Genomic DNA, 14,158 nt, shown 5'->3' with positions numbered 1-14,158 from the left:
TTAGTACTTAAAACCAGCTGCTCACTGACACTGACATGATATGAAAAATTATGTTTCACATTTGTAAGTTTAATTAAAAATAAGAAACCCAGCGAAAGAATATTTTTCAAACAGGGTCTCCGACGAGGGAATGAATATATTATTCAGATGTTAAGATTTTCATTAGTCTGCCTGTGTGAGGGTGCAAAGCGCTGAAGTGTAAAATCATTCAGCATGTACTTCTCTATCTCCAGATTATTGAATAAGGGCTGCTCGTGGCAGTACTCTGCACCATGACAACCGGTGCCTTTAAGCATGTGGCCTTCTGGTGACACAATGTGATCTGTGCCTATATGATGCTATAGTGCTTTGCTCGTCACCATTCATAGGGAAATCTCATTGTATGGTTTAATTAGCTATTTCTTCTGAGATCATTCACCCCATTGACAAACTATGATTTTTTTAATGTATATATTATTATTTTTTACACAGATTGAGTTTCTTCTTTTTCTTTTCATGAAAAGGGGAAATCCTATAAAGCATTTTTGCTGCTCTATGCTATAATATGAACGTATAACGTGTAATTTTATTAATTTCCCAGAGTAACTCTCATGTTACGTATAGATGTTGTGACTGGCAGGTTTAGAACAGCGCAATACTGTACGTGAAACATTCTAAAACTGTTTTTGTTTTCCAAAGATTTCCCCAAATCTCACCAAATCAAAATCATTTCTAAAAGGTTTTTTTTTGTACTTTTCTTATTTTGTATACATTGACATAGATAAAACACAAACAAAGAAATGCATGACAAAACCAACACATAACAAAATAAAACAAAACAATATAACAGAGTTGCACAGAAATATCTCACAGTCCACCCCAGCCCCAATTCCAGACATATTCCACTTCTCAACCTGTGTTCATATAATTGGTCCTTGCAACTAACGTTCGTGATAAAAACCGCTAACCCGGTCGGTGCCAAATTTTGCACGCACACTCCCTGGATGCCAGCGATGAACCTCTGCCCCAGATTTTCCAGAACGGCCTGTTATAGTGTCACCATCAACATCGGTATATTATATATACCTCCGAGCATACGCATAAAAAAGCCAGCACGACCACAATACTTGCGCGCTCTGCTTGCGCAAGTAACGAGGTGCGCTCTTGTCATCGTACATCAATTTATGTTAGCGGACATTTGACATTGCTACATAAAGGCACAAGGTGGTCCCTTATTGGCCCAGCGCTCCCACCAACATGTGATACATCATCATACATCATCACTTTCCGTGCTCATCCAATCAAATCATCACATTCCGTGGTACACACAGAAACACAAAGCTGGGCATAGAAGGGGACCTCAAAACAATGACTTGATGGACGGGTTTCTGAACTGCCCGAGACACAGGCCGTGTAGAAGATATTTTATCATGAACATTAGTGGGGACCAATTATATGAAGATAGGTTGAATAGTGCTGAAATGATACTTTAAGTGTTGAACCTATATGTTTTTTTTCCTTTTGACCCACCCACATGCATGCATCACAATCACACTGTCATTTTGAAGTCTCCTCATATGCATTCTTTCATTTGTATGGAAATTGGTGATAAGGTCTACTGTAGTGGCAGCCAATTGTGTGCTGAGTTTTTAGTTATCTTCAGTTTTTTTTTTCTGATGATTGTCTTAGTCTACTCGAACTAGAGGACAATAATAATTTCACTCTGCCATTTGTGGAACTGCAAACTGCACCCATGTCAGTGGTTGAATGTTCAAGTACAATGCTATAGAGACCTTAAAGCGGATAGACAATTGAGCACTGCATGTTCTGTAACTTCCTTTCATGGTCTTCCTCTCTGTGGAGTGTGGATGGAAACCTTTAGTTTGGAAAATATAGTTTCTTTGCAAACACCTGACGCAGGATTGAATATCCCTGCCTGGACTGCAACGGTTAACCAAATAACTCAATAGCCGATCTACAAGCTCACAGCACGTCGCATTTTTACGCAGCGTTTTTTAAAGTGTGAGAACTGCTGATTAGAAGGCATTTGTAGAATGTGCCTCAGGTAGAAATAGCATTTCATTGCTTTATATCTAAGCTGAAGCAGGTGAACAGAGACAGCATTGTGGCCGGCTTGCAGAAGTCCACAGCGACCACCAGTTGTAATATTACACCAACCCGTCACTCATTACGTATTCATCCCAGGTGCGAAAATGTAATTCATCACTTATTCAGAGGTGTTCCTGAAGGAAATCAATTTGCTTTCCAGAAGAATTTCTACTGCCATATTAAATGAAGGTCCTTTGACAGATGCTGTGTTAGTCATTTCTGGTATACGGTAGGCCTACTACAGTACGAGTCCCGGTAGAATCATCTCTCCCAGTTGGCTCTCGGGTCCCAGTGTATAGCTTGTGTTAATGGAATTCACAAAACGTCGGCCTTTTGGATAATCTAGGTCGAACATCGCTGAGCAACACATGAGATGCCAAGTGTTGTTCCACTTAAATGTGTCAACCACCAGACATATATAGTGCACCCAGTAGGTTAAGCTTAAGGCGTTAATAAATGTCCTAGGCGTGGCTCGACGCACACACGCACACGCACATGCACACGCACAGACACAGAAGTATGATTACTTCAATGCAGCGCAATTATTTAGCTGTTAAAATATATTGTCTTTATGGTGGTGGAAACAAATGTTTCTTGTATATTAAATACAATATATTAAAGTTATTTATCAGTGGGACGTTACATATTACTCGTTAGAGTTTGCAACTGTAGTGTAGGGTTATTCAAGTGATGTACTGCAGAGCCGATCCAGTCCAGCCAATTCATTAAAAAAACCAAATCACACTTGTGTGATGTCTGATGATGTCAACAACATGACATCATGGGGTGGACAGACACACAAAGCCACACGTTGGAGCTGCTCAAAAATTAAACAAAAACATATCTCGATGTTTAATACAAAAATATGCACTCATTCAGTATTCCCTAATGGAGGAATATGTTTTGCAGTACACCCAGAGGCTATTGTCGTCAGTCAATACCTCCACATCAGGGGCCAATAAAGACTGGGACGTGGTGCATTCTCCAGGGTCCCTTCTAATAAAAATCATTTAAAAAAGATGATAACCTATTATAAAAACAAAGGATGTTATTGAGCGAAGCAAGCGGCGAGACAAGCTTGTTGTGAGGGACAAAAAAAGAAGTTGCCATTCACAATACAACATTACAGCGCCAAGGACAGCAGCATCACTCTACACCAGTGGTTCTCAACTCAATTTAATGCAATCAAATAGGACTTAGATGTATGGGCTGTCAAGGCCAGAAAGTAGTTTTTTTCCCATTCAGTAGGCATTCCCGCATAACTTCCTGGTATGATGATGGTGTCACGCCCATACCCTCTATTGCTTGGTCAGAAGTACTACCTGTAGTAATACAAGTAAGACTCGCAAACGCTGGAACGCAAACGAGTACCACCTGTGGTACACGTACATACCACAGGTTGAGAATCACTGCTCTATACACAACATGAATCCATTTGCAAATGTTTCAGCACCACTTCCTTTCCATTCTCTTTTTGAGGGGCGCTAGCCCCCTATATGCCTGCCTTTGTGTGTGCGTGCGTGCGTGTGTATACCCCATAGCGATGATATGATTGGCTGAGGGTTTAAAAAGTGAGCATAAAAATTGAGGACAGTAAAAAAAAAAAGCGATTGGCCGGAATGAGGTGATGATCAGGTATGATGATAAGAGCGTCCCTCACTTCACACAAGTGTGATTTTTATTAATATATTTATTAGAAGTTATAGGAACAAAAACGGTGTCATTGACACGACTGCAAATTCAGGTAAACAGAATGTCATCAACACAAGATTGTTTGCCTTGCCTACGTTTCAGCACCTCTTATGAGTGTACTATTTCAGCACCATGGACAGTGTCATGTACCATTTCAGCACCATGGACAGTGTCATGTACCATTTCAGCACCATGGACAGTGCCATGTACTATTTCAGCACCATGGACAGTGTCATGTGCCATTTCAGCACCATGGACAGTGTCATGTACCATTTCAGCACCATGGACAGTGTCATGTACTATCTCAGCACCATGGACAGTGTCATGTACTATTTCAGCACCATGGACAGTGTCATGTACCATTTCAGCACCATGGACAGTGGCATGTACTATTTTAGCACCATGGACAGTGCCATGGCTTTACCAATACAGAGAGAGCTGCAGATATTCCGCTGCACCGGAGGCCAACGATGGATGCTAAAAAACGGTAAATCAATTCTGGATTAAATGACATTAAACAAACCCGAGATTTATCGTGTCGCGAATTCCGAGAAATCGCAGGTCTGGCATAGATTGGGTTAAATAAACTAGTCCTACCCATTTGGGGATCCATACCCGTTAATAGATACATTGACCTCTACATGCTCAGCCAATCACAGTGTAGAATGGCACACCTTTATTAGTTAAATAAATATAGATAAACACAACAGTGTACAACACCCCACAGGGGAAAAGGTGTTAGATGATCACAGATGATGTGCAGTTTGACTGTCTGGAATCTGTGAAATTGTGACTTTCGGGGTGACGTGACCAGTTATCCATCTCAGAATAAAATGCATGCCCTTCTTCCCACTGCATGGCATGTTACATGTCAAAATGACACAATACACATCTGAGACCAACGCGGCTGTGTCATAGAAACTGTCATATGGTTGCCATAGACACACAGGCACGTATATAATACTACTACTACTACTACTACTGTAGCTACGATTATTAATAATAATTAGTAAGATGCAATTATGGGAAATTGCAAGTGTGGTTGAACTTAAATGAGTCACAAGGAATTCACTGGAAGCTGAATTCTGTCTTACCATTGATTTATATTATACTGTATATTGTGATGTCATGTGAATTTTGCTAGCAAAGAAAATGCTCGGGCCTATAGCAACCACACTAATAATATTAATAATAGTGAGAGAGAGAGAGAGAGAGAGAGAGAGAGAGAGAGAGAGAGAGAGAAATTATCATTATTATTATCTATCAGGGTACAAAGAAAATGCCCAAACTCTGCATGCAGGGCTGAATTAGGCCAATATCCTTTACTTCTAAATATACAGAAAAGATCTATTAAATTCTGGAGCCATATTAAAAAGAGTGACCCTGCCTGTTACCATTATAAAGCCCTTGCCTGCCAAGAGTTGGACATCCAAAAGAGCCCCCTCAGTCAGCTGGTTTTGAAACTAGCTGACCTCTCACCTTCTGACATCACAAACCCCAGACAGCTACACTATCACTCAGAAGATTAGACCCAACCAAATTATAACTAAAGAAAAAGATAAATACATCACATATTGGAACGAACTCACACAATCACAACACAAACTAGAAACATATTTGGCTCTAAACAGACAGTATACTGTGGCAGACTACCTAACCACAGTAACTGACAAAAACCTGAGAAAGACTTTGACAATGTACAGACTGAGTGATCATAGTCTGGCAATAGAGAAGGGCAGACACAGACAGACCTGGCTGCCCAGAGAGGAGAGGCTGTGCTGTCACTGTGATGACGGAGCTATAGAGACAGAGTTACACTTTTTAACACAATGTAAAAACTACACAAATATTAGAGAGGAGTTCTTCCCAAAATTTGAAACAAATTTCCCAGAATTCCGAAGTATGACAGAAAGGGAAAGATTACCAGTCCTTCTGGGGGAACAGAAAGAATGTGCAGTTTTGGCTGCAAAATATGTCAATTCCTGTCACAAGTAAAGGGACAACCAGTAGGACACACATACAGTATGCCATGTTTTATTTTCTGCACCACCTGCTTTATTTTATATTATTTTTATTTATTTTTTCATGTCATTGATATTATGTTGTTGTTTGTAATATCTGTGATTGTGCTTTGGCAACACTTGTAAAACGTCATGCCAATAAAGCCTGTTGAATTGAATTGGAGAGAGAGAGAGAGAGAGAGAGAGAGAGAGAGAGAGAGAGAGAGAGAGAGAGATTATTTGCGTTATAAACCTTCAGAACAATGGACAGTACAACTAATGGCATGACACCGGATTAGCTGGGGACCTCGTGAAATTTAGAAACCCCACGTTTGTGTTTTGTGTTGAGCAGTCGCACGGGATTAGCGCAGAATATATTTTACTCAAATTTACTTTACAAATTAGGGACATGGTCGATTTGCACTGAATTAAGATAATAAATATATAATATTAATGAATAATGTCCTGAGCGAATAGGGCTTTAGTAACTGTTGAACACAGGGCCATACACCTGTCTCATGATGCCCTGAATTTGAGAGCACAAACCATTGCCATGCAGCTTTCTATTGATAAGTTCCTGTCCCATGAAGAATGTGTACAATGTGAAATGAAATGTAAAATGTATGACCCATGTCCCCTGGTTGCCCTCAGGGGCTGCTCCCTCCGACTTGCCTGCATATTATGCATGCATGCGTGCATGTTCCATGCATAACATGACGCAGTCCATATTTTGATTCCGTGTCTTTGTGGTTTGTAGGGCGTTATACTGCATGAAGGGGCAATGGCCTCTGAACCACTATGCCAAACCATGAGTCAGACCCATGTGTATGGGTCACAACCAGTAAATATATCCTAAATATTTCAGTCATTCCACAAAACCAGTACGATTTGGCCTTTATTATTATATTGTTTTGACCGAAAGGTTTTACTTTTCTGAATACCCCATATCAGAAAAACAGATTTTCCCATCTCAGGCATTTTTATATCGAATAATATAATAGCAGAGTTGAAAAGTGATTTTCTTACTCAAGATGGCTACTACTCTTTATGGTAATAACCATGGCATGCATGAGATTAAGAAATCAGATATATTGTTGAAATAACAAACATAATTTTCACAAATAATAGTTTTCTATCTTTATTCCATGTAACGGAGTTGAGCTGTTGTGATTTACGACCACATGTGAAAGTATAAATTACTCTAAAACATTGTCAAATAAGGTGGGAAATTGCCTCTTTCTGTAGCATGTTGTTCAGAAGACTTCCACTTCCTGGTGGTGATGACACTAAAGGGCCAGTTAATAACTGTTATGGAGGGGAGAATGACTTGTGTAACGGGGTTGAGTGCGACTGAGTGACAGAGCTTTTAATGATTAATCATCTATTCATTAAAAAACTAAACATGACCAGCAATAAAGAACATAGGTCTATTGAAAGAAAGCATATGAAGATACATTTATATTTTACACAATATTAAAGGGGACATTTTAATTGATGAGAAAAGCTTTTAAAAAACTAGATTTTGGTGACTCAATCGATACAATACACCTGAAAAGGTCAGAAGGACTGCAAATCGTACCGGTTTCTTGGAATGACAAATTTTCAAAAATCTTAGAAGAAGAATCACACCCAGTGTTTGTAAGCGGTGCCTACTCTGATGAGTGTGCACTGGTACTCAGAGTGACGGTATACTACTCTATTGTGATGTGTGAGCTGGAAGTGTGTGTACTGTGTATGTGTGTGTGTGTGTGTGTGTGTGTGTGTGTGTGTGTGTGTGTGTGTGTGTGTGTGTGTGTGTGTGTGTGTGTGTGTGTGTGTGAAATATTGAGAACCACTGATATAGAAACATGATTTTTTTCAGAAAAGAAGACATTTTAAAAAGACATTTTTTTAAATGTTGACGTTGGGCCTATAATGTATACCGAATCTCTTTACTACAAAAAGCAGATCTATCAGATGTACAAGCCCACCTGTATTGGTCTGCTATTGAATTTGCTGAATTTCCCCCCAAGAATGATAGTGTATATACTGTACTAGCTGCATAGTCACAATTGAAGCTACAGCACCAGTGGCCTTGATGTGCACATCAACAGAAGTTCTATGGGAAAGCGCATACGTATTTTAAGATTAAGATCAATGACCTTTCCTCAAACAGCTACCAATGTAGGACACAGGTGCAACCTTCACCTACTTAGGTTAAGATACTTCTTAAGGAAACACCATATTCACCTTATTTCCCGCGGGAAGACTGACTGGGCACAATTTTCTGTTCACTTTTATTTGCCAAAGTGCACAACAGCAAATTAGCACGTCACAGAATGACACATGCCATCGAGGATTCAGCACATTGCAAAAACATGACTCTATACAGCAGCATGGGTCTGCAACTTGTCATGAAGTGCCATGTTTTTGTTTTCCCGATCGTCAGCGTGCCATGAAAATTAAATACAGTATCACGTTTAACAAAGACACCACGTCAAAACAATCAGGACATTGTACCGATCATTCTAGAGTTAGAGCGATAATAACCGCTCCCATCCCAGTCTCTCACCCATCATATTAATCAGTCGGAGTTCAACGTTTGCATGAACGTCCATTAGCTTCTTTACCATTTTGTGTCATTGTTCTCTGAGACATACAGTAACTGCAGCAATGCTATCGCGCAATCATTGCAAGCCAGTGCATGATGCAGTATGCTATACCGCATGGGGGTTCAAAAGAGTAATGTGGATGCTCAGGAGGTGCAAATGAATCAAGTTAGGCTATGCATGCGTTTTCAAACGAAAACATCCTAGTGCGTAGATGTGGCCTCTGATAGGCATCTGATTCATTTATATTCAAAGATTGGTCCAGAAGTCAAGTACCACAGAGCCATAGACCGTCACTGATACATACTGGTTCAACTGGGGACAGAGTTTTTGCGTTTTCACCAGTGGTTCTCAACCAGTGGTCCTTGAGGGGGTTCCAGGTGGTCCCCAGATAAATTAAAGAGAGTTGGTAACCAAATGGACCCTGATAGATATTTAACTCTTGAGTGTAAAATGAAACAAAATGGAGAGTCACATTATTGCTAAACATCTTTATTACTGAATTTACAAGAAGACTACCGGTATACACAATTAGAGGACGTAGAATATTTTAACTTTTTAACGTTTGCCTGTTATCTCTCCTAATGGTACATCAATACTGCATGGAATTGTGGACATATTCTTTAGTGTTGGGTCTCTGGGAGGCTAAATCTCATCAAATGGTGGTCCGTGGCTCAAATGCCGAATAAATAAAATGGTTGAAAATCACTGCCATACATAGACTTCTGAACATGGTTACAACACTAGAGGAGCAGCTTCTGGTAACATAACAACAAAGCACCAAAATGACTTTCAAAAAATATGTCAATACATATTGCCAAGTTACTTTTGCTTAGCAACTTGTATTTAACTGTTATGCGTGTTTAATTTGACTGGACTGTTACTATATTTGATGTTATAATGTCATGTCAATAGACATTTTTGTTTACATGTTGGCTCTCATTGACTGCCAGAGTTAAAACATTGTCTAAAACTGCCCTTGCCAGCCATTTTTTGCGTTTTCACTAACCTTTTAAGTTGAATGTGGCTTGATTTTTACCAAAACCACAAGATTAAAGATTTTTTGATAAATGCATTAAATAATATTGCTAATCAGATGTGTCCCGACCATAACATGTCAACTCTGTCAGCCCTTCTAAATCCAAAATAAATCTAAATTATGTTGGGAAACAAATTGTCTTCTCAATACGACTGCATTTTGTCAACTCATATGGAAGGTTATGTTGGAAGGTTGGCCCATTTTATGGATTAATAGTTTGTTAATAGATGTTAATAGATTAACACTTTAAAATATATTTTGCCGGCATAATTGAAACATATTAATTCTCAAGAATGCATGGTGGTGCCAAAATAACCAAAGAAATACAATAAACTAATAGACTAAACTCAACTGAAGAAAACTAAAGTAGATGAGAAGAACACAGCTCACACATCGTTGTTTCAGACTCAGTAGCACTAGCAGCCCAGTAGCTATACAGTATACAGTTTATAGGTGCTCATTCACTCCTCTTCACTTGATTCTCTCCAGCCAGGTCACGGATTTCATTAAGCAGTCTCCCAGGCACAGCTTCTCTGAACTACTGGCTGGCACTCCAACTGGCTCTTGAGATATATTTAAGTTGTCAATCAGTAAATGCTTGCACTTTGCATTGATTTTTGTTGCAAAGTTCTCCACACCCTTTAATCTGGGCGGTAGGAGAGAACAAGAACGCGTATTGTTGAGAGAGGCATTCCGCCTTTCTTTCTATGACATAGATTTCCATAACAAAACCAGAGAATACGTTCTATATGCATATATGGCACAAAATGGAGTAAGAGATTTATTTTAGTTAGTTTATTTTAGATTTAGATTAGTGGCTTCCAGGTGATTAAATGATAAGTAAGCCAACTGTCGTGCATTACAACATCCACCTGTTAGGGTCTTTGTAATGATTATGAGCAAGGATAAGGATTAGAGAGGTGACAGGGGGATGTGTTCCTCCTTCCTGCAATGTGCTCCTACAGCAAAGACTGTGGTGAGAGTGAGACTTTATTCTAAAATGCAAAACTCTCTGGCCAACCATTATATTTGGTGAATAGGTTTAATTACATAGCAGAAGTTATACCAGTGGACTTGCGTACTGAGCGTATGTGCTCAAGGGAGGGAAAAACATTCCCGAGATTCCCAGCGACGCCCCGCGGAAGCATGAGCTTGTGTCACAGAGTGCATGTTCGGGTCTGTAAGGGTCGATTCATACTCCTATTTTAGAGCCGAATAAAAGTCGGTTCGGCGCTGTAGAGCCTACAATTTGACGTCATTTGAGGTTCGGGGGGGGCGGGTACCGTCCTAAAGTCGGCTCTTCGGTGCTACTGAAATTTTCTGACGAGCCGAAATCATTTCGGCACTACAGCGCCGAAACAGGAGTATGAATCGGCCCATAGTCCCGGAAAGGATGCGCTAGCCTGTGATTGGCCAGTAATCACTTGAGTGGCAGCGTGACGTAATGTTCCTTTCCACACTTCCGGCGTACTTCCTCTAAATTCTTCCGCCCACTGGCGGAACAACTTGGTACCGGGCAGACAACGGTCGGGCCTCGCCGAACCGGACTCCCAAAGCACCCAGCGTCAGCGTGATACTTTTACAATTAATGAATTACTCACCTAATGCTGGCTATCGCCGCAGTATAGCTTGATAGGATCCACTTCCACCATGTTTATCGTATATGTACACTTTGTTTAAGTCATATAGTGCGAGCGTGGCTTTCATATGGTAATATAAACTTTGGCTAAAAGCAATCCACCACCATCACTTCTAATCAATGTTTACAGTCTGTCAGTCCCTCACTCCCGGCAATATTATGATCTGGAAAAACAACCGTCTGTCATGGAACATAGGCTACAATCGAAACAGACTTCCTCTTCCTCTTCAAAATAAGAGCTATACTTGTAATGATTAGTCAACACTAGTTTTATTTTCTGAACTTACAGGATGTCTATATATATTTGTATAGCGCACTGAGAGATAATGCTTTGAATGGGTATCTGTCGTGAGTGTGACTGTGTAACACTGTGTGGTCGTGGATCGATCATCTGACAGCCCCGGGGCCCGGGGCTCCTGGAATCACGGGCGAGGGGAAACCACACCCCCCCCCCCCCCCCCCCCCCGGTAGTTCCGCGCCTGCTTCCACCCCTCCTTCAACACACATCGCTCCAACGAACTGCAGAAAGGCATCTATTTTTTAATATCTATGAGCCGGCAACAGTGCAACACTATCTCTCTCTCTGTTTCTAGCACAACAGTGCCACTTTTGCCCCTGCTGGTACTCTAAACATTGGGACGGACACATAGGGACATTGCTGTTCCTTGGAGCGGTTACACCACTAAAAAAAAAGAGTTTCAGCACCATGCACAATCATCCCAAATAACCACTGAGGTGCTATAGCACCACGGCCATCCCAAAGAACCATTGACGAACCTGTTTAAAGGGTAGAACTGCCCTATATTACCAGCATAACAGTTCCCCCTACAGTATACACAGCCAAATCATCTGTTAGTTTCACTCTGAGAGTATATACTTATGGGTTCATTTTTTTGCCGTTTCTGAAATGATTCCCAGTTGGGTGAAGGAGGTTGCACAGCAGGCTGTCACAGAGGACATGATGCTGCATTTAGAGATGGATGTGAAGCAGATTTGAAGCAGAGTGGGTGGTGAAGATGCAGAGCCTCTTCAATTTTTCAACTGCACTAAACTTTCCCCGCACCAACTTCCCACTGAAGATCAGCATTTCACTTGGGATAACGTGAATGAATGTGAAGAATGTGAAAAATGATAGTAGTAGAACACCATCATAACAAAATGGTGTGATATTACAATGGAACATGGAACAGTGGGGCGGGCACTGCTGAATGCTTGCAGCCATAATCTACAGTAAAAGCCTCCTTACTTACTGTACAATGTCTGTCCCTGTTGATGCCATAGTGGTTTCAGACATTTCTTCCAGAACAACATGTACCCCTGCTGGCCTGTGATTGAATCCTGCCTGCTGTTGCAAGTACAAAAGGGCAGCGAGCACACTGCCCATTGTGCTTAATGTGTGTTCCTTTTGCTGAATCTCTAATCTGTGGTGCACCAAGAGAACTCTGCACAGATCATGTGCTAATTTAACCGGGAGAGTGTACAGTACAAATGCTACGGGTCCATTCACTCTATGAGTTACAAAAGCATAAATGAACACGGTGTTGCTTGCATTGTCTCGGTGCAATTTAATGGCACAAATAGTGTTGCTTGCTCTTACTCTGTTGTCTGTTTCATGTATTAGTACTGTTGTAATACATCCCATCAATGCATCCATTTATAGTATTTACTGTATGTAAAAGTGATTTCATAGATAATGCATATGCATGTACTTTTTTTAATTGCTTATTTATGTACATTTTGTTGTTATTTGTAGTAGAAGATGTGTTGTATCCTTATTCCAAGTTGTTTTGCCTTATTCTTATTAATGTGAAGACAGGAAGCTAATAATTATTGGAAATTTCATTGTACAATCAAGACACAGCAATAGTGCTGAGTGAGATGTACATTTTGTTGAATGGTGTTTAAAAGGGACTAATGTACACAGCAACGCCATTATTATAATAATTAATAAATAGCTCAATAATAACTAAAGTCCTTACTGTTTTTCATTGCAGCAGCAATAGCCCAAATTGCCCAGTGTCACTCACCGAAAGTAGACGATTTTCAAGTTAAAAACAAAAATCTATTATATGATCCAATGTAAAATACTGACAGAAGTATAAATTGTGATATTATGAGTATAAACACTTTGAAACAGTCTTCAACTGCAGTTATATCAAAGCAGGTACAGAACACTATGCAGGCAGACAAAAACAGAAAAATGTAAACCCATCAACAGTGCTGCTTGTGTATTTGAAACAGCCCTTTTGTAACAGACACACACACGCGCACACACACACACACTCACACACACATCACCGTGAAAAGCATTCACCATACTCATTTGAAAGTACCACAGCTCTGTTTGCACTGACAGTTAAGAAAACGGCACAGCAGCCCTTGACGATAACACAAACCCAGAGAAATAATAATTGTATACTTTTCTCAATACAGTGCTGTGCATGAACCATGTCTCTCCATCACAAGTCTTATAGTATAAAAATCCACAGTCGATTCCCTGCTTAATGTCTTCAATCTCAGGCTGATGAACACATTAGTTTTTGTCCTTCACTTTGTGTCACTGAGATGTTGGCTGTTTTTTGGTCTTCGAAGCTTTCTCTATAGCCTACTTCTCTCCAACGTCTACAATACAGCTCTTGCTATATGGGAGTCTACAGTGTAGCAACACTGACACCATCAGACCAAAAGTTGTAAAACAGCCATCACAGCTCTGATGGCATAAGGTCTATATCTATACAGTAGTAAGTAGCAGTTCCAAGTTTGGACACACTTACTCATTCAAGGGCTTTTCTTAATTGTTATTAACATTTTCTACAATGTAGAAATATAAAGACATCAGGGGCCAGTTGCACCACCTCACACTAAGCGCCACTAAAGGCCATTTGACATACAAAAAGTGTTTAAGGCATTCTGGCTTCATTAGTGTGGTTGCCAACCAGACTATTGTTATTGTAAATGAGGATACTTTGCCGCGCTACTCCTCCCACAGTTTTTGTCGCACACACTCGAGCCATATGTCAAATCGACCGGCTTCATTGGGAATCGTGTGCTTAGAGATCCGTTAGGTCTCATATATATATATATATAGTTTCATTGATATGAATTAATTAGT

This window comes from Protomyctophum bolini, assembly GCF_963924005.1.
Source record: "Protomyctophum bolini genome assembly, chromosome: 2".
NCBI lineage: Eukaryota > Metazoa > Chordata > Actinopteri > Myctophiformes > Myctophidae > Protomyctophum > Protomyctophum bolini.
The sequence above is the reverse complement of the archived record's forward strand: the minus strand, read 5'-3'. Positions refer to the sequence as shown.